Here is a 19,437-nt window from a genome sequence, read left to right as displayed (position 1 = left end):
GCCACTGCACTCCAGCCTGGGCAACAGAGAAAGGTGCTGTCAAAACAAACAAACAAAAAACAAACAAACAAACCAAACCCAAAAAACACTCTCTGCAATACTTTAACATGTATCTATTTTTAAATATGTATTTTTCTTCCTTGTAAAACTTCTGTTCTTAATTGTCTCTTGACTCTATACCTATATTTAAAATTACAGTAATCTTATACCTAACTTTATCAGTATTTGGTTTTATAGTTTTTCAGTCATTTATACTGTTTCTATAAATATAATTTTAGAAATTCCATACTTTTTAGTTTAGTTGATATAATATACAATTGACACTTGTACAATGTAGGGGTTAGGGGGCCTGACCCTGTGTGCAGTTGAAAATCTGCATATAACTTTTGACTCCCTCAAAACAAAACTGCTAATAGCCTGCTGTTCACTAGAAGCCTTACCAGTGACATAAATGTTCAGTTAACACATTTTTGTATGTTTACATATTATATAGTGTATTCTTACAATAAAGTAGGCTAGAGAAAAAATATTAAGAAATCATAAGGAAGAGAAAAGATATTTACTATTCATTAAGTGGAAGTGGATCATCATAAAGGTCTTCATTCTCATCTTCACGTTGAGTAGGCTGAGGGAGGTCAGGAAGAGGAGGCGGAAGAGGAGGGAGGACAGACAGGTACTCTTGAAGTAATTTTACAGAAATATATTTTAACCCTGAGTTTTTACTTTTCCATTTCTCTAAAATTGTTTCTATACAGTACCATCTCTTCTTTTACCATTTGCTTTAGTTTCAGTGCCCATGTCATAGAGGATTCCATGTCATAAAAGAATTCAAATCAGTCTTGAATAATTGGAGCCTTTCTATCAGATTCTCTCATGTCAATTTGTTTTCCTGCACTGCTTCCTCTATGTCTTCTTCCTGGTTGTCTGGCACTGGTTTGAAAGCATTTATCTCTATCAGGTCATCTTTCGTGAATTCCTCTGGTGTGGTGCCTATTAGCTCTTGAACTTCTCCCATCTAGAGGCTGAATTAGAGACAGTTTCAGGGTAAGTAGACCACTTCAAGGACTTGAGATGGATGGAGGGAGGTGGAGAATGGGGGAAGAAGGGAGGGAAAGAAGGATGAAGATAAAAATAAAAGTATCAAGGTGAAGCAGAATTTCACACAAAGATATGTATTTTTAATTGGGTACTGTATCCTTATAAATAAAATTGTATCTATGCTTTCCTTAAATGCTAAATTTTATTTTCATTACAGTTCACCAACATACAAGAAACAAAGAAGCATGAGACAGACTCTCAGACCCTTGTATCTTTTCTATATAAAAAGAACTGAAATGCAATATGTACTCCACTTGGGATTTCCCAAGTTCACATAATTAAATGATTGAAAAAATTAGTATTATTTTATGTTTAAAGAATACAACTCCCCTAGCAAATATTACTGACTCTGAGAACATGCTATTTATGTTAACTTAAATCTAAATTCCAAGTTACATCTTTATACAGAATTATTTACATAGGATTTATTTTTCTAGCTAAAATAAATTCATGTTAAAATAGTAATGAATAAGTGTGCACAAGGGCCAAGCCCTAGCAGGTATTATCTAGATCTAAGTAAAAATTTATTCCTAACAGAAATTGATGCTTTCAAATGTATAGTAACAACCTTTCACCTTTGCCATTTTCTCCTTTCTAAGAGAAGAAAGGTTGTCACTAAAAAAGCCTTTAAAGAGAAAAACAACTTCAAGCAATAAATTTTTCTTTTTCTCCCTGTCAGTGTGAAGTCCCATTTGGAAGCTGGATTTTCTAAAAGGCAAGGAGTTAGAGGGAGAGGTTAAGGGCAGGGGAGTGAGTGAAGTAGGGAATGAAAAGATTGAGGGAGGAGACAGGGTCTCATTCCCAACATGCCACTGTTACTAAATTCTAGGAGAAGAAGAAAAAAACTAAAAACTGTAGAGAATCTCAGGAGTGTGGGACTTTGCAAAATGAATAAAACATTGCATTTGAAATCCCTTTGTGCACTACAACAGAGAGATAAAAGTTTCATCATAAAACAAAGATTTGACAACTTCAGCAAAAATGTCCATGGAAACAATTTACAAAGAATTGTAAATAAAATTATTTAAAAAAAGACTCTAGAAACAAAGTTTGCCATATGTGTTTGAAGTGTGATAGGATGTTCTCTGTTGAAAGATGAGTCTTTTAATGATTATATAAATTTAGATTAGCAATTATTTATGTAATTTATTCTATGCAAATTAGAAATTATATGTCCTATCAACAGTTTCGGTTTGATCATAGCAGATTTGTGAGAAAACCAATTTTTGGATATAGTTTATCGGTAGTAGTTCATGTCTTTCAATCTATTTACTGCACCACCCCCCGACAAAATATTCCAACTCGAAAACAGAATTGGTAGTTTAACAATTGTTAGAGTGTTAAGTTTTCCCAAATGGGTTTCGAACTTGTCAAAATATTACAAATTGTTTATTATGTTGATTTTTGAAGAGTTTTTTTCTGTTAAGTATGTTTTGCAAACATAGTGTATTTTTACTACATTATAAATCATCCACAAATTATATTTTACATAACATACTTACATTAAGATAAATGATATCTACTATTTAAATATTTGTAGTTAATACTTAAATCTAAAATGGCATGGTTGAAAATAAATACCCAATGGTTAATTGCATTAGTTCCTTTTAAAATCTCACTTAGAAGAATATGATGTGAACAAATGATGGAAGGTGACATATGGATTTTCCTACTACAAAATTGGAACATACATGTTAGAGAATGTTACAATATTTAAACTATCACTAGTGAGTATTTACAAAGAAATATTGGTTCAAAATATTTATAGTATGTGTCCAGGATATTAAATAAAATTACTGACATATTAGCTTTATGTCTTACAAAAATAATTTTTACTAAAATTTAATATCAATATTTAAATGTTTAAAATTTATTTTAATCATTACGGAGTAGGATGTCGTTGGTAAAATATAAAAGTAAGAATTCTAGTGTCATTCAAATACTAGTTCTGCCAAACACAAAGGACCGTTGACTAAGCATGTTACATAAATCTTATTTGGTCTCAGTGTCACCATTGGCAAAATGAAGATAATAATACTAATTCCCTGATTATGGTGTTCTAAAGATTAAATGAGTTAATAAATGTAGATTTTTCATGAAGAAGTCCTAAAAATTAACAGTTATTTGTTCAGAATGGGGCCTGAGAAGAAGCAAACATGATTAGATTGTGAAAATATATGATTCATCTGCTGAATAATTTGAAACTCCGGAAATGAAAGAGGAACTAAAGTTTAATCTTTAAAATGAAGTAAAATTTTTAAGTATATTTTTCTCTAGGATAATCATGTTTGATTTTATACTCACTCTATCAGATACCAAAATCCTGTTAGGGGAGGTACAGAGCCAGAATAGTTATTCTGACCATGATACTAATAAGAATAACAAGAACAGGAAGGTGGGGGATGAGAACGGAAAGAGGAACAAGGAGACATCTGAGGAGGAGATGAAAAAGGAGGAGAGTGATATGGAGGAAAAGGGAGGAAGAGGAATGGCATATGGTGTACCTACAGCCATGGAGCCAAAGTCGGTCTGATTGTTTCTGTAAATAAAGTTTTATTGGAACAGAGCTGTTTTCTTTTCACATTGTCTAAGGTTGCTTTACAGCCACACAGTTAGCATTGAGTAGTTATGACTGAGACCAAATGGCACAAAGGCCCATAACTTACTGCATTCGTTTCCTATGGCTGCCATAACAAAGTACCACAATGTAGATGGCTTAAAACAATGGAGATTTTTTCTCTCACTGTTCTGGACGCTGGAAGTCTGAAACCAAGGTGTTTGTAGGTTAATTCCTTCTGGAAGGCTCTGAGGAATAGTGTGTTTCATGGCTTTTTATAAGCTCCTGCTGTTTGCTAGCAATGCTTGGTGTTTTGGCTTGGAGGCATATAACCCCTATGATGGCATGACACGACATTCTGCATGCCTGTCTGTGTACCTTTTCTTCTCTCTGAAAGAACACCAGTTACATTGCATTAAGGACGCACCCTACTCTGGTATTACTGTATCTTAACTAATAACATCTGCAACAAACCTATTTCCAAATAATGTCACCTTCTGAGGTTCTAGGAAGGATATGAATTTTGGGAGGACACTATCTAGTCCACTGCACTTCACAAAATACATTTGCTGACGTCATGGTTATGTTACTGTACAAAATATGGGAATATATTATTAAATGTTGTATGTTTATGCCCAAATCCCAAAATGAGTTGTGTATCTTTATAAGTGCCCACCATATGTTTAGCTACACATCAGCTATTGTCCCAATGATACTAAAAAATTAGTTAAAAAGTACGATACATAGTAAAGACAGATATTTGGTACTATGAAAATAAAAAAAAACAAAATGACTCATTTCTATGTTAGAGCAATAAAATTACTTTCATTAACGTACAGATAAAAGGTGAAAAATGTCAAGCATCCAAACTTTAGAGCATTTTATTAGAAGCATTTTAATTGTTTATATTTTTGCTCAACTCCCTGCTTGATGTCAAACAAAGTGGAAAACTGGGTGATATACATATATACACACGCTCACACGTGTGTGTGTGTATATATATATTATATATATATTTTACATATAATTATATACAATTAAAGAAAATAAACCTTTTATTATTATTCAGATTATATTTTTTAATTTTCCAACTAGCATAAGATAATCATGAAGAATTTATTGATTTACTGTTATCTAGCTAAAGTTTTAATATTATTTTTCTGCTAAAATATATCAAGGAATGCACATTTGTAAAATTATTTATGTTGAAGAACAACAATTTCTGTCATAAAACACAAATTTTTAAAAAAAGTGAGTTTTTTTTTTAATGAGAAAAACCATGCAGAAAAGCAGAAGGAAAAGAGTGAAAATACCCAACATTCTACCCTCACTTGCCCAGAAATCACGACAGCCAACATTTGAAAATGTCATTCCATGTTTTGATACAAATATAAGCAGATAAAAAAATGAAGAGAAATAATTTTACCAAAAATTGAGATCACACTACACATACTACTTACTAAATATATTGTTTCTAATTTTAATTACTTTAAAAGAAGAAACAGAAACACGAAGAATAAAAAATTTTGAACCTCAGTTAAGTGTTTATTCACAGTATTATTTACAAAAAGCAATAATTATTAAAAATAGTAATAAAATAAAATTATGAAAAACTAAACGGTTGAATTCACTGAGTATTTTGTATTTCAATAAAGTGTTCTTTGTTAATTTTTACAAGTTGTGTGAAATAAATTTTATTAGGCTTTTAAAATTTATTTTATAGATTTTAATTGACAAATAAAAATTGTATATTTTTCATATTTAACATGTTATGCTAACATATATATGGATTGTGGAATGGCTAAGTCAGAAATTCTTTTACATTCATATTTCCATATTATTTACTTTTTGCTTTAAAAAATATGTAAATGAGAATACTTATTTTTTTCAATGTCACTGCCTTGATACTTTCACATTTTTGTTACATATTATTTTCCTTTCATCTAACAAATATATATTGAGTTTCTATAATGTGTCTTACACTGAGATGTTTGTGTTATGCATTACTGTTTATTTGTATTCTCCACACATTCTTGTTTTTGTTTTTGATTATTGTTGTCTTCTCTATATTAAGTGAATTTAAAAACCACCAATTGTCCTGTTTACCATTGATTACCAAACTTTAGCTCATGTTTGATAGGACTATTTTTCTCAAGTTTTTTTTTTTTCAAGAATGAGACAGGGGTTCTACAGTCTGAGTTTTGTGTATTTGAGAAACTGTCTTGATAATCTGCGGTATCTGAATTAAATCTCGATTGTGTATAAGTGGCTCACACTTTCTTTGACTTCTATAGAGATTGTTCCAGGATTATCTTATCAAGAGGGTTTATCCAGATCATACTGATGCTTACCTTATCATATCCATTTTGCTTTGAATAAAACTTTGCATACATTTTAGGTAATTTCATTTTTCTGACTGAATATTCAGGAGATCTTTTTTATTATCTACAGAGTTCAGTTATTACCAGTCATATCTTATTGCTCAGTCTGTATCAATTTTCCTTGGACATTACCTTCTTTTTTGATCAAGAGTCCAAATCTTCTTTATATCAAGAAAATTTAGATTAGTTTGTCTGTTATTCTTATTCTCTTTCTGTCCTTTTTTTACAAAATATACATATTAGTTTTTTCATTCATCTTTCATATCTACCATTTCTCATTATTTCCACAGATTTTTATTTAATAATTAATTAATTTATAAATTCTCCTCCAGCCTGTTTACTATATTTCCATTGGTGATTTTATTTGTTTTGGGGCTGCTATAATAGAGCTATTACATTTATGACATTTTCAATTTTTTCTCTTTTATTTCTTTCCACTGTTTTGCAAGTTACTTTCATCTTTCAACTGACCTGCTATTGTCTGAATAATAATAAGTTATTTGCAGCCTGGTCTCAATAAACGTAGGTCAGATTTCTTGATTTAAAATCTTAAATGCAAATATTTCTGCTCCACGTGTTCATCTCCTTTGTGTCTGGTCCTTAGGAGGTCTTTGTGGTTCAAAGTGTCTTAAATAACAATCTCCCTGCAACATTGTGATCTGGCAATGGCGACTTCCACTTTCTTCTGTGACAAAAGTCCTTTATAGAAGCCTCTCTGAAGTTGAGTGCCAAGTTGTACAGCCTGAAAACCTGTGACAACATCCATTCTTGTAGCTTCACCCCTTTGTGTTCTGTGGTTGGTATTCATTCTTCTTTCTCTGCCAACCCAGAGCACTCCATCTAATCGCTGTAATCCAAGCTTCATTTGGTGCTGGTTTTCAAACTGTGACACCCACTTTTAGGAATAATTTTCATCAGACATATAAAGAGGTTTGAGTAAGTTCTCACATTATCACTACATTTTGGTCCAGTATTCCCAATACTCTTCACACTTACGATTTGATGTTTTGACTGTTAATATTATTATTATTTATTTATTGTATTTTTTTGAGATGGAGTTTTGCTCTTGTTGCCCAGGCTGGAGTGCAATGGCACAATCTCGGCTCACTGCAACCTCCGCATCCAGGGTTCAAGCAATTCTCCTGCCTCAGCCTCTCGAGTAGCTGGGATTACAGGGGCGCAACACCACGCCCAGCTAATTTTGTATTTTTAGTAGAGACGGGGTTTCTCCATGTTGGTCAGGCTGGTCTCGAACTTCTGACCTCAGGTGGTCCGCCCACCTCGGCCTCCCAAAGAGCTGGGATTACAGGCCTGAGCCACCGCGCCCGGCCAATATTATTATTTTTAATTAAAGTTGTATTTATCCATTTTGTTTTTACCCCATTTGTTCCTCCAGTTTTGTTCACTGAAGCTGGTGAAATAAAACTGCCTTTACTCTGCCATCTAACACCAGTAATATTGGAATTTCTTACGGTTTGAATTTTAAGCTGTGAGTATTGGCAACTTTGGTAACTCTATCAAAGGATAACTACAATGTTCTCAGCCAATTTCTTTCCCCTTTATTTAAAAGAGTCAGAAATCCCTCTAGAAATTTTTAGTGAGTGCCTGAGAACAAAAGGAGAAAATGAATGCAAGACTAAAGGGATTGTAAGAGATTTTGGGAGCCCAGCCTTCCAGTTTAGCACGACCAAGCAGCCTAACTTTCCATTCGTGGCCAATGATTACATCATGTTTTCACTTTCCTGTATTATTTATTGATTTCAACCTTATTATGCAAACATGGAAATTATATTAATAACAGTAAAAGCATTTTATATTGCCCTGCTTAGTTTATATTCATTGGTTCTACCATGGCAAAAATTCCAGGTGTTGGATTGCATTTCTAATGATTAGAATTTATGTAATTATATATTAAATCCAGCATAGCAAAGAATTGAAAAATTATTCAGCACAGTAATTCTACTTATACAACCAGTGCATTTCTTTCACAGAAAAAAAAAATATTTTCTACAGCAAGAACTGTGATGCTGTATAAATCTTGTCATGTCATGGGTAAAAGTTATACATTATTACGTTATTACAGTAAGACTCTGTATATAAGGTCTGTTCACAGTTGAATAATCTGAACGTAAACAGCAAACTCACTTAGAATGGCATATCACTGACTTCTTGGCAATAGATCTTAACTGTCATTTGTTTAATGTCTGACCATTATACATGAAATACACTGGCTTGCTGAAACATACCACAGGAGAGTACTGTGTCTTGAAATAGTGTATTGGTCTGGGATAGGCCTTTTTTCTTTGGTGCCAAAGTGGTCTAAAACAATTTATATATTTCCCCAGTGATATACAAACGCACATTGGGAAATAGCTTGCTCACTCATGGTAGCTGAGAATTTATGTGATTTGTTAAAGTGTGCTTTAAGGAAAAGTGACCAAAGTCAGAAAACTAAGTTAAAACAGCTACCTGCCTTCTTGCTTTATTTCTACATCTTTTAATTCTCTTTTTACTCTTTAATATTGTATCTGTCTCAGAAACTGTGTCACTCTATTTGTTTCATGGTTGTACTCTGGCAGTCTGTTCAGTATCGTCATCCTATTTTAGATCAAATAATTCAACTTTTAAAGAGTTTGCATGAGTGTTTTCTAACATAAGGAAATGCTGAAGTCATAGCATCATGTTGATCAAGATCATAATTTTATCTTGGCTGATTTTAACACACACCTTCAAGATTTTTAATGTCATAATTCTGAATCAGATTTGAGAAGTCATCCTTCTGATTTTTTTTACTTACTTTTAAGAATATCTCATAAGACACAGTAATTTATACTTTTATAAGCTTCTTTTCATCCTGAGTTAAAATGCGATATTAATTTTAACTAGTTATATATAATTACAAAGAATAAACACATTATATTTATTGTCCATCTGTAATATACCATGCACTTTAAAAATACTATTTCATTTAATCATTATAATATATGGTATATTATCAACTACTTTTTAAGAAAAGGTAACTGAGGCTAAGAAGAGTTAAAAGATCCTACCCTAAAGAAGCAACTAGCAGAGTATGAGGCAACTACTTAAATTCTGGTAGGTCTGACTTAAGACATCACACGCTTACACTAGCTCATATTTCCTTCAAAAAATAAGCGTGCATTCTTTGTCATGATGGGTCAAATTCCTTCCCATTTTTAAAGAACAAAAAAAAAAATAAATCAAGTGGTAACTTTTCAAAGTAATTGTTATAAAGATTTCCAGTTTGTAAACTGACAAAATATACAAGCTAAACTAAATGCATTCTTACATGTTTATGGTATCATAAAACTGTTTCTAATGTCATATCCCTGTTTCTCTCTTTCATTTTTGCTAACTTCTGAACTAAAATATTTTTTCTTTAATAACAACTCAGACTATACCTTTATAAAAATATCACCCTCAGTGATTTCCAACTCCCATTTTTCCCTTCTTAATTTTATTTAGTTTGGCCGGAAGCAGTGGCTCACGCCTGTAATCCCAGCACTTTGGGAGGCCGAGGAGGGTGGATCACGAGGTCAGGAAATCGAGACCATCCTGGCTAACACGGTGAAGCCCTGTCTCTACTAAAAATACAAAAAAATTAGCCAGGTGTGGTGGCGGGTGCCTGTAGTTCCAGCTACTCGGGAGGCTGAGGCAGGAGAATGGTGTGAACCCAGAAGGCAGAGCTTGCAGTGAGCCGAGATTGCGCCACTGAACTCCAGCCGGGGCAACAGGGCGAGACTCTGTCTCAAAAAAAAAAATTTTAAAAATTAATTTAGTTTACATGCTTTGTACTATACAACTATCACATGATTATTCACTTTTCTACTCTTTAACTTTTCGTATCACAAAATTTAGCTTTTTATAGTTAATATTTGATGTTGATAGATACAACATTTGTATGATCATCACTTTTATTTTTCTGGTCACCCCAAATAGGTTGTTTGTGGACAATGACATGTCTTACATATCAGAGGAAAAGTTGCCAAAGCCAGAAAATTATTTTGTTTTGAGCAAGGCTATAAAGTCATATTGTTTAGATATACAAGATGAATATGTCTCAGTTTTCAATAGTTAATTATAAATAACTTCATACTTGTCAAACAAATATAGTCATAAGTCACTTAAAGGCCTAAAAAATTAATCTTTTTCTCCCAAAGATATACCAAGCAGGGCACAAAATATGAATTTGATCCTCAGTCATCTGAATGGGTCTCAGGAGAAGTGAAGCCATGTAAAAGTGTCTCAATTTCTCTATAATAACCTTACAGAATGTGGACTTCCAATGGAGGTGAAAAAAGAAATTGAAGTAGAGACAGAAATAGAGAAAATGCTTCACCACAGAGCAAGGAGAAGAGTCCAAAAATTTCAATCACATAAAATTAAGGGTCATGTTATAATAAAGCAGAGGTTCATCAAGCATAATCCTTACTTTTAAAAATGAGAGGGTCATATTCTGTTTGATGTGTAGGAAATAGATCGATTATTATCCCAAAAAGTACTGAGCTGAGGAATTTCCAAATTTTCACAAGGTAATGAAAATTCTTCTTTCTAAACCCACTCTTGCTTCTTCCTCTATCTGAGAGCATTCCTCTGCCTCCATTTAACTGCCACGGTATCTAATCAGTTATCCGCCTGCTTTTGGGTGTCCAGAAAGTTTTTACTATCTTCTTTTTTGTTATTTCAATCTCCCCTTTTGCATCATTTTTGAGGAATTTCAGGACAACCTGCAGGGGAAACACACGTTCAATACCCTATATTTCCCTGTAGTAGAAGTGCCTGCAGGGGTTGAAAGGGGCTGAGTACATGGACTTTTTGCCTCACCCTCCTCTCTTCCATGAAAGCACATTCATCTACTTTTATCTGATTTATAAGTTGGGTTTTTAGAAGTGTTTTATGGAAAAAAAGGAAAAAAAAAGGCTTACTATGTAATTATCCTTATTATAACTTATAATAGGAACAAAGTAGATACTTGTTGATTGGACATTAGTTAATCATATATCATCAATGTCTCGAGCCTGACTAGAAAAATGATAAATGAAGCTTTAATTGTTAATAAGAGATGCATGCAAATGAGAGTATAGCATGTTGAAACCCACAGAGCGTAACAGTTTGATTAAACGAAACACTTTTTAGTCTATCATTTGAACACATAATCATGTTAATTTGCACCTTCATTTTTTTCACATTCAAACTAATGGCCAATAAAGCTTAAACATCACAAACTCGAGTTCAATAGAAACTAAAACTCATATATAGAGATTGATGATATTATTTCATAAATGTAACTAGTTTATCAAATATCCTGAAATCAGTAGTGCCACAAATGAGGTTCATTTCTTTCCCCATTCACTAGTTCACCCATGTTTTGTTGAATGTTTCTTTTCTATTTTTTAATGATTTCTCAAGTTGAGTCCACAAACCTCTAATCACTTTTAACCAAAAGTTTTAAGAAATGTATCCCCTTCCAGTTGATTTTATATACAATTTGGAATCCCTTTCTATACTCCAAAAGTCCTCAACATAAGTGTCCAGGGTTTGCGTTGATGATTGAAAGAAGAGGTGAGGGTAACATGCTTCTTAAATCCCCTTTCAACTCCCTTATCTTTGAGTGGAAGGATGACTACAGGCTCTTACTTCCCCAATGTGTTGGGAAAAGGAGAAGGCTGCAGTTATCTTGCATGACGAATTTCTAGTCCGTATTGTGGAGATGCCCCATGTCCATCTCTGGCTAACAGTAGTTCTTCCTGCTACTGTGCCGAGCTGATGTGGTGACCCACGGTACGCCTTATCCATGATTATCTTGGGGATATTTTCAACTTCACCCTGGTGCAGGTTTTCAGTGACGACTTCTTCATAGAGGGCCACTTTTGTAGCATGTTTTATCCCCTAAACCCTTTCTAGTGCCTAATTTTCTTTCCAAAAAAGATGACCTAGCCTGTCATGTGGCTGTCTGTGTAATACCACTGTGTAATTCTGCTTCCTCTTCAAATTTCCTTATTCAATGAGGGGCATGAAGACAAGACTTATATCTATGTCCTTCAAGGTCACAGGAGGCAGTGTGGATGCAAAGAGCATTCTTTCCCCATCAAATCCACGTTAGGGGAAGAAAAGCCACAACATTTCTCATTCCCCAATAAAGCAATGACTGAATAACACAAGGGATCTTTAAATAATAACTTTTATTATCATTTTTGACCCTCGTATGTACTTTTATTTACTTTAGCATGCAGGAAACTTTTTTCTTCATTTTGAATTCTATTCTCCAACTCTGCAGACAATATCATATTCAATATTTTCCCACTGATTGTCCAAAATATATTTTGTCTCTACCAGCATAATAGCCAAGTTGGAGTTTTTGTTGAAAATCTGTATTGTCCAAGATTTTGTTTGAGAACTTATTTTCAAATCTTTATTAAACATGTAGTATTTATTAGGCATTTCTGGGAGAAAAATTAAAAGCATGTCTTTTGACTTTAAATAGTTAGGAATGCAAAAACATCACTATAATACTGTGCTATCAGTTCTACAAAAGAGATATGAAACAGGGTTTAATTGAGTAGTGCGTGCAGGTGAGCAGATCTTAAAGATCAATACAAGAGGAAAGAAAGATAGTGACTAGAAAAAGTAAAGAGACTTTTATGCCACGCTTGGAGATTGAACCTATTATTACAGTACCCAAATGTGCAATTACGAGGTTATAAGCAGGAAAAAGAAATAATTAGAGATAGACGAAAACATTCATCTATGTCTCATTTTAATACTTTCATGGGGTTTCATTTTTTTTAAACATTAATCTACCTGAAACTTTGTAAATGTTACCTTACATTACAAAGAAAAATATTATAAATCTAAAATGTTAGTTAACTTATTTTAATATTGTACATACATCTTGTAAGAAACTTTATAGTTTTGAATAGTAAATATTAATTTCTAAAGGTTTGAATTCATCTGAAGTTTTTAATCTCTAGGAATACAACAGAATATACATTTTCACATATAAGATTTAGAAAGATTTGACTGAACTGTGAAATAGTCATGAGGTGGTAGACTAAAGAGACAGAAACCAAAGTCATAGGATTTTGCCTTTCAAGATACTGACAAAACTAAATGATGAATTGGCTGTCTTATTGTATTGATTTTTGCCTAATTCTCATTTGGAACATATAAAATGACACATTCCACAACTTATTCTATGCAGACAGCAATTGTTGTCTAATTCTTGATATGTATATGTCCACATAGATACCAACTTTAAAGTATTTATTGTCTTTTGGTCAGTCAAGGTGTGGTACCATTTTAACATGAATCCTTTATTACCCTGTAGGGTCATGCCGTAGCTAAATTTACATGAACATTCCTGAACTACTTGCTCTGTTGTTTCTCTACAATGAGTACAGTATCCACAGTAATTCCTCTGTTCTCCAGTGACCAACTCCCCTCTTACAGAAGCCTTCTGGAAAAGGAAGTAGGAAGGCTACATATAGGAAGGGAACTGTGATTCCCCCACATATATGTCCAATCAACCTGTGAACAATGAAAACTTGGGAAGAGCCTTTTCTCCAGGACATTGCCACTTGGTTGTTGGAGAGCAATAGTTAACTATCTGTCAGAGAAAGTTGGGAAAATTTAAATGGGCTGAACCATGAGAAAGTCACAGAAATAATTAAAGTAAGGAAAGCAACCAATAAAAAAATGCAGTCAGCCAAAGGAGATCTTTAATTCCTACGTCTGGAATTTCACAAAGGATTGAAGACTCAGTCAGGGAGAGAAGAGAGAAGAAAAATGCCAGGAACCCCAAGAGTGAGCAGCATGTAGTGTGGAAAGCCTGTCCAAGATGTGTGTATTTTCTTTCATCTTCAAAATCTTCAAAATTAACTTCATCTTCAAAATTAACCCTCAAAGTTAATTTTTAAAGATGAAAAAACAACTTCAGCATTTTTTATTTTTTCCTTTTGTTTGAGACTGAGTTTCATTCCAGCACCCACGCTGGAGTACAGTGGCACGATCTCGCCTCACTGCAACTTCAGAGACTCTCGGGTTAAAGCAATTCTCCTGTTCTCCTGCCTCAGCCTCCCCAGTAGCTGGGATTACAGGTGCCTGCCACCACGGCTAGCTAATTTTTGTATTTTTAGTAGAGACAGGGTTTCACCATGTTGGCCAGTCTGGTCTCGAACTCCTGACCTCAGGTGATCTACCTGCCTTGGCTTCCCAAAGTGCTGGGATTACAGGCGTGAGTCACCGTGCCCAGCTGAGGTCAACCACTTTTAAGTCAATTGCCCAAGTTCACATTCAACATCTAATTTTTATTCACCACACCACAAGCTTTCAAGTTCAATGATTCATTAGAATATAGATATGGCTTGTTTTAACTGTCTGAATTACCTTTTGCCTAGAAGAAATAAATATTTATCAAGTTCCATTGAAAAGTCACATTATTCGTAATCAGTTTTGATCAGACTTAACATATCTCCCAGCCTTTCCATGTAGCGTATTATTTTAATACCTACTTCCTGGTGAGATTTCATTTTTACTGTTAATGGCATACATGTCTACTTCACTCATCAATTTTACACAAAAAGTTCATCTTTATATCCATTTTTGCACCATGAACACAATATAATTGAATTTTATTTAATTGGTTTCTGTGGACAGCATTAAATCTCATTCCTGCCCTAAATAAACCAAACAGAAAATGCAAAAGTCCACACTTTAATTAAAATGTCTGCATTATTTTGACCCATGTGATTCACTGTGTATTTCTCTTTTCTCCACATAATTTTTTATTTGATCAGAAATTTAAAATTGTGTATGGGAAGAATTTTAGGAGTTGTTCTGTTAATAGTTTTCAGTTTTGAATTTCAGTGTATCTTCTCTCTGTTTTTCTTACCGCAAAACCAAATAGTTACTAAAAAAAAAAAAACTAACAATAAAATTAATCAAATAATAGTGAAACTCACTGTCAAGCCAACATAAATAGTAAAAAAAAAATTATGGAAATTGTTGTTAACAAAATTAGCAAAAAGTACACTTCAAACAGCCATTGGGGTGTTCCAGTATTTCACTTACAGTCAAATATTTCCCAGGCAATAGAGTATTGGAAAAAAAGTGACTTGCTAGCAACAACAACAACAACAACAAAATTATCTATTTATACACATAGATCTAAAAAGTATACCCTCTTTCTAATAGTACTTACCTCCTTCTATAATATTTTTATACCCATTAAGGTAGAATTTAGAGGACAGAAAACAAAAGTTTTATCTACATTCTCTCAAAGCTTAATGTTGGTGAGTTAGGGGTCTAGTGTAAATAAATCTGTGGATCAATATTATTCATTTTTCTTTTGTATCTTTTGATTTATGTGAATAGAGCACCCTTTTAGTCTTTTACTCATTCATCTATTTATAAGTTTGTATTTTTGCCTTTAACAAAAGATTTATAAGCAGATATTATTTATATTACATTATATTGGGACAAGAATCAGCAAATAAACTATTAGAGAACAGAGAGCCAAGAAAAAGAGGAACACATCATACATTTAGAAATGTAGCATATAGCAAAGGGACATTTTAAGTCATTGTGAAAATTTGTTTTAGGGACAGCTTTTTAGACACCATCTAAAGTGGAAACCACAAAACACAAAACTGACAGATTCAAATATCGAAATAATTTTTTTAATATGAAGACGACAACATACATTAAATAAATGCATTAAGGCTGTTGCACATTTTTGTCATATGTGTGACATAAAATTAATTTACAGGATATATGAAGAATGTATGCAAATTAATAAGGATATGAACAATCCATTTTTTAAATGGCAAATTATGTAAGCAGGGAATTAATGAAAGAAATACAAATAATCAATAGAAGTATAGAAGATGCCAAAATATACTAAAATATATGTGAATAAAATCTTAAAAAATATAATCATATTTTCAAAATATAAATTGAGACCAAAAAAATCAATGCCAATAAGTTTGGGAAAGAAGGTGCATTCATATTCTTATTTGTCTAAAATTAGTTTTAGCCATGTTTGATGCTTTTGAGAAAGTAATATACCATTTGATATAGCAATTTCAGTTTTATTAATATATTCTACAGGAATGCCAGTGTCTGAACACAAAGATTTTGTACAAGTATAAGCAAAAGCATTATAATAACAGCAAAAACTAGAAATGGATACGATGTTTATCAATAGATGAATAGATTTTTTTTTTACTATTTCCAAACTATAAAATACTATGCAACAAGAATGCACTATATTTTTGTGTTATGAAAGAGAAAACAAATATTATTAGTTGGAACAAGTGCATTACAGACAACATGTATAGTATGATCCCATTTGCGTAAGTGAAAATAAACTAGGTAGACAGATATACATAAATATGTGAGAAAAAAAACTAAACACTTAAAAATGAAATACGTAAGAATTTTTAAAAAACAAATCACTACACATTGTCTGAAAGACAAAAAGTTTTACTTTTAAAAAATTTGTATAGTTTCACTCTTTGCCATAAATGATTCATGTATTCATTTTATGTTAATAAAACAAAGTTTAGTATCTGTAAAATATAATAATTTCAGAAAAGAGGTTATAAACAAAGCTAGAGAAGTTCTTAGAAAAAAAATTAAGAAAGCAGTTATTGGTAAGAGCCTTTAAAAGTTCCAAGATATAACATGGATATTTTTAAAACTTAAAATATGGAAAATCTATTGTGATCCATAGGATCTTCTTAAACTATGCAAATTTTTCCCATTTGGAAGAATAGAGCTAGTATGTTTTATTTTTACTTTCTCTTAGATTGCACAGCACTTTGAAGCAAGCAGCTGCCGTGAATTTTGAAAACTAAGCTGCCCTCACTTGATATATATGCAAAAGATGATTTAAAAAATCTTAGGCGTCATTGTGGTGGTCAAATGAGGATGACCCACAAGAGGGAATTATATTGAGTTAGAATTGTTAGTTGGGGAAGGTGAAGTCAATTAATTATGTGTATAATGAATCCAGAGAGACACATTTCACACAGAACATGTCTGTGGAGAGTACAAACAGGCATGATTTCTGAAAATATATAATAATAATATATACAAATGACAAAAAAGAGTTTTTAAAAATTAGGAAAAAGTAAATTGTTTGTTATTACTAAAAATAATGATAGAACATTATTCTAACTTGTCAAAAATGTTTAATTTTTCATAAACAGATATCGAAACATCTTGCCAAGACTCTCAAAGCAGAAGATTGTTATTAAGCGGTAAGTTTACTAATGGGAAGCTACAAGAATCCTAGGCCCATAAAATATTGCTCCTAGGATTAGTGTAATAAGAGGACCAATTATCAGAACTAGTTTTCTGTTAGGTAATTTATTACCAATATCTTCAAGCTCTGTTTAATCCATATGTAAAAATTCCAATAGAGATATTTAAAATGTCTAGAACATGTATCAATGTACATTTATTAATATATACAGTCATCCAACTGTTAAAATTATTTAATAAAGGCTCATGTTGTTATTAATGCCATTTAAAATGAATAATTTGGTTATTTGGTGAGTAGAAAATAGCAAATTCCAAGTCATCTAGCAGCAGTAGATGATTTGGATTTGAAACAGGTTCTTAATGAAAAGATGAATCACAGAGCCATGTATTTATTTATATATTTATTTTTATCTACATATAAATAACATATTTATTCCTTGATCATTATATTTGAACAATTTACATATTTGAACGTTAAGCAATATACCTCATATATACTTTCACAACACAAAACTACACACTTTCTCTAACTTTTTCTGATGATAAAGGAGTGTGGCTTAACTAAAATTTTCCTTGATTATGTCTGATCTAAAAAACTCGACTTCATTTGCACTCCTTTCATTTTCTTGGGATAGCATAGAACACTGCAATCGTGGTTCATAATATTACAAAACAAAATATCTGTAAGAGTGATCTTGATCTGATTGTAGATCATAGAATGAGTCAACTGAGTCACCTGCAGTTATAATTCAAGGAGAAACCCTGAAGGAATCACTCTGATAATGCTGAATGATATTGTGTTCTTACAATACGTAAAAAGAAAGGGGAAATTGGTGAATCTTAGATATTTCTCTATGGATATTCAATCCTTACAGAACCCATACTGTATAGGTATTCAATCCTCAAAGAACCCTGTTACTAATTATGGCCTATGACGACGCTGAGATATACCCCCAGATTCACATTTGGTGAAGTTTGGGCCCCAACTACTCAGGCAACCCTCAGCACTCAGCCTCATCCACACTTGTCTCTGGCAAAACTCCACTTCACCCAAGTTCATACCCCTTACCTAGGCAATGCACATCCCATGACCAATTTATATGAATGGAGGGTAGGAGGAAACTTAAGACTTGATACTCTTGACCCAACTCTGGACAACTCTGCAGAGCCATTTTAGCTACAGAGCACCCTGTGGAGGGTTCCATGGAGTCTGTAATTGGGCTGGGACCCAGATCTGTGCCTCCTTCTTCCTCTCCTGCTTCCTCCTCTTCCTATGGTAGGGATACCAAGGGTTTTCTAAACACATATTGCCTGTCCAACCCATATTAGAGACTGCTTTCCTGAAAAACCATTCTACTACATGTTTTAAACCTTTTTAGAGAATTTTCACTATCCTGAGAATCATCTTTACTGTCGTGATGTTACCAGTGGAGGGTCTTGACTGAGTCATCCAGGTTTTTGTCATTTTGAACAAAGAATTGGACAAAACACACAAATGCAGCAATAAAAGAATGGAGCAACAAAAGCATAGATTTATTGAAACAAAAGTACACTCTATAGAGTGGGAGCAGGTTCGAGCAAGCAGATCAAGAGCACTGGTTACAGAATTTTCTGGTGTTTAAATACCCTCTAAAGGTTTCCCATTGGTTACTCGGTTACACCCTAGGTAAATGAAGGAGTGCCCCCCCCCCCCCCACTTCCCTACCAGTCTGATTGGTTGAGGGAGGCGACCAGTCAGAGGCTGAAGCAAAGCTACAAAGTTACACATGAAGACCTGGCTTAGAAACAGTCTGATTGGTTGTTAGAGGAAACCAACCAGTCTGATTGGTTGCAAAAGGGGACCAACTAGCGGTACTTTCCATTTTTCATCTGCAACCTAGTGAAAAGGGAGTAGCCTCTGATTCTTCTGTTACTTGAGTGTGGAGAGGTGGGCTTTTCCTTTTGATACAGCTCTAGGAAGTCAGCTCAAATAGACTTTAGGTTTCCTCCCTCCAGACCCTATTTTCCTGCCTCAATAATGTGTGTCAAAGTTTATGTCACAAAAATATGAGAAGAAACTCATTATTCACAACGCCAAAATATACACATAGAGTCCCAAATTCTTGACCATTATGC

The 19,437-nt window shown here is 33.2% G+C and overlaps 1 long non-coding RNA gene across 2 annotated transcripts in view; it reads left to right on the top strand.

The window, feature by feature from the left end:
- Positions 1–863: 863 nt before the first annotated feature.
- The window catches only part of LOC107969411 (uncharacterized), a 63,291-nt gene continuing 44,717 nt past the window's right edge, over positions 864–19,437 (top strand). For both annotated transcript variants that reach the window (XR_001711173.4, XR_001711172.4), the window contains exons 1-2: positions 864–1,044; positions 17,268–17,318. This is a non-coding gene — a long non-coding RNA (uncharacterized LOC107969411). The remainder of the gene's footprint in view (positions 1,045–17,267; positions 17,319–19,437) is intronic.

Source organism: Pan troglodytes, chromosome 17 (assembly GCF_028858775.2).
Source record: "Pan troglodytes isolate AG18354 chromosome 17, NHGRI_mPanTro3-v2.0_pri, whole genome shotgun sequence".
In the NCBI taxonomy this organism is placed as follows: domain Eukaryota; kingdom Metazoa; phylum Chordata; class Mammalia; order Primates; family Hominidae; genus Pan; species Pan troglodytes.
The sequence above is the reverse complement of the archived record's forward strand: the minus strand, read 5'-3'. Positions and strand labels throughout refer to the sequence as shown.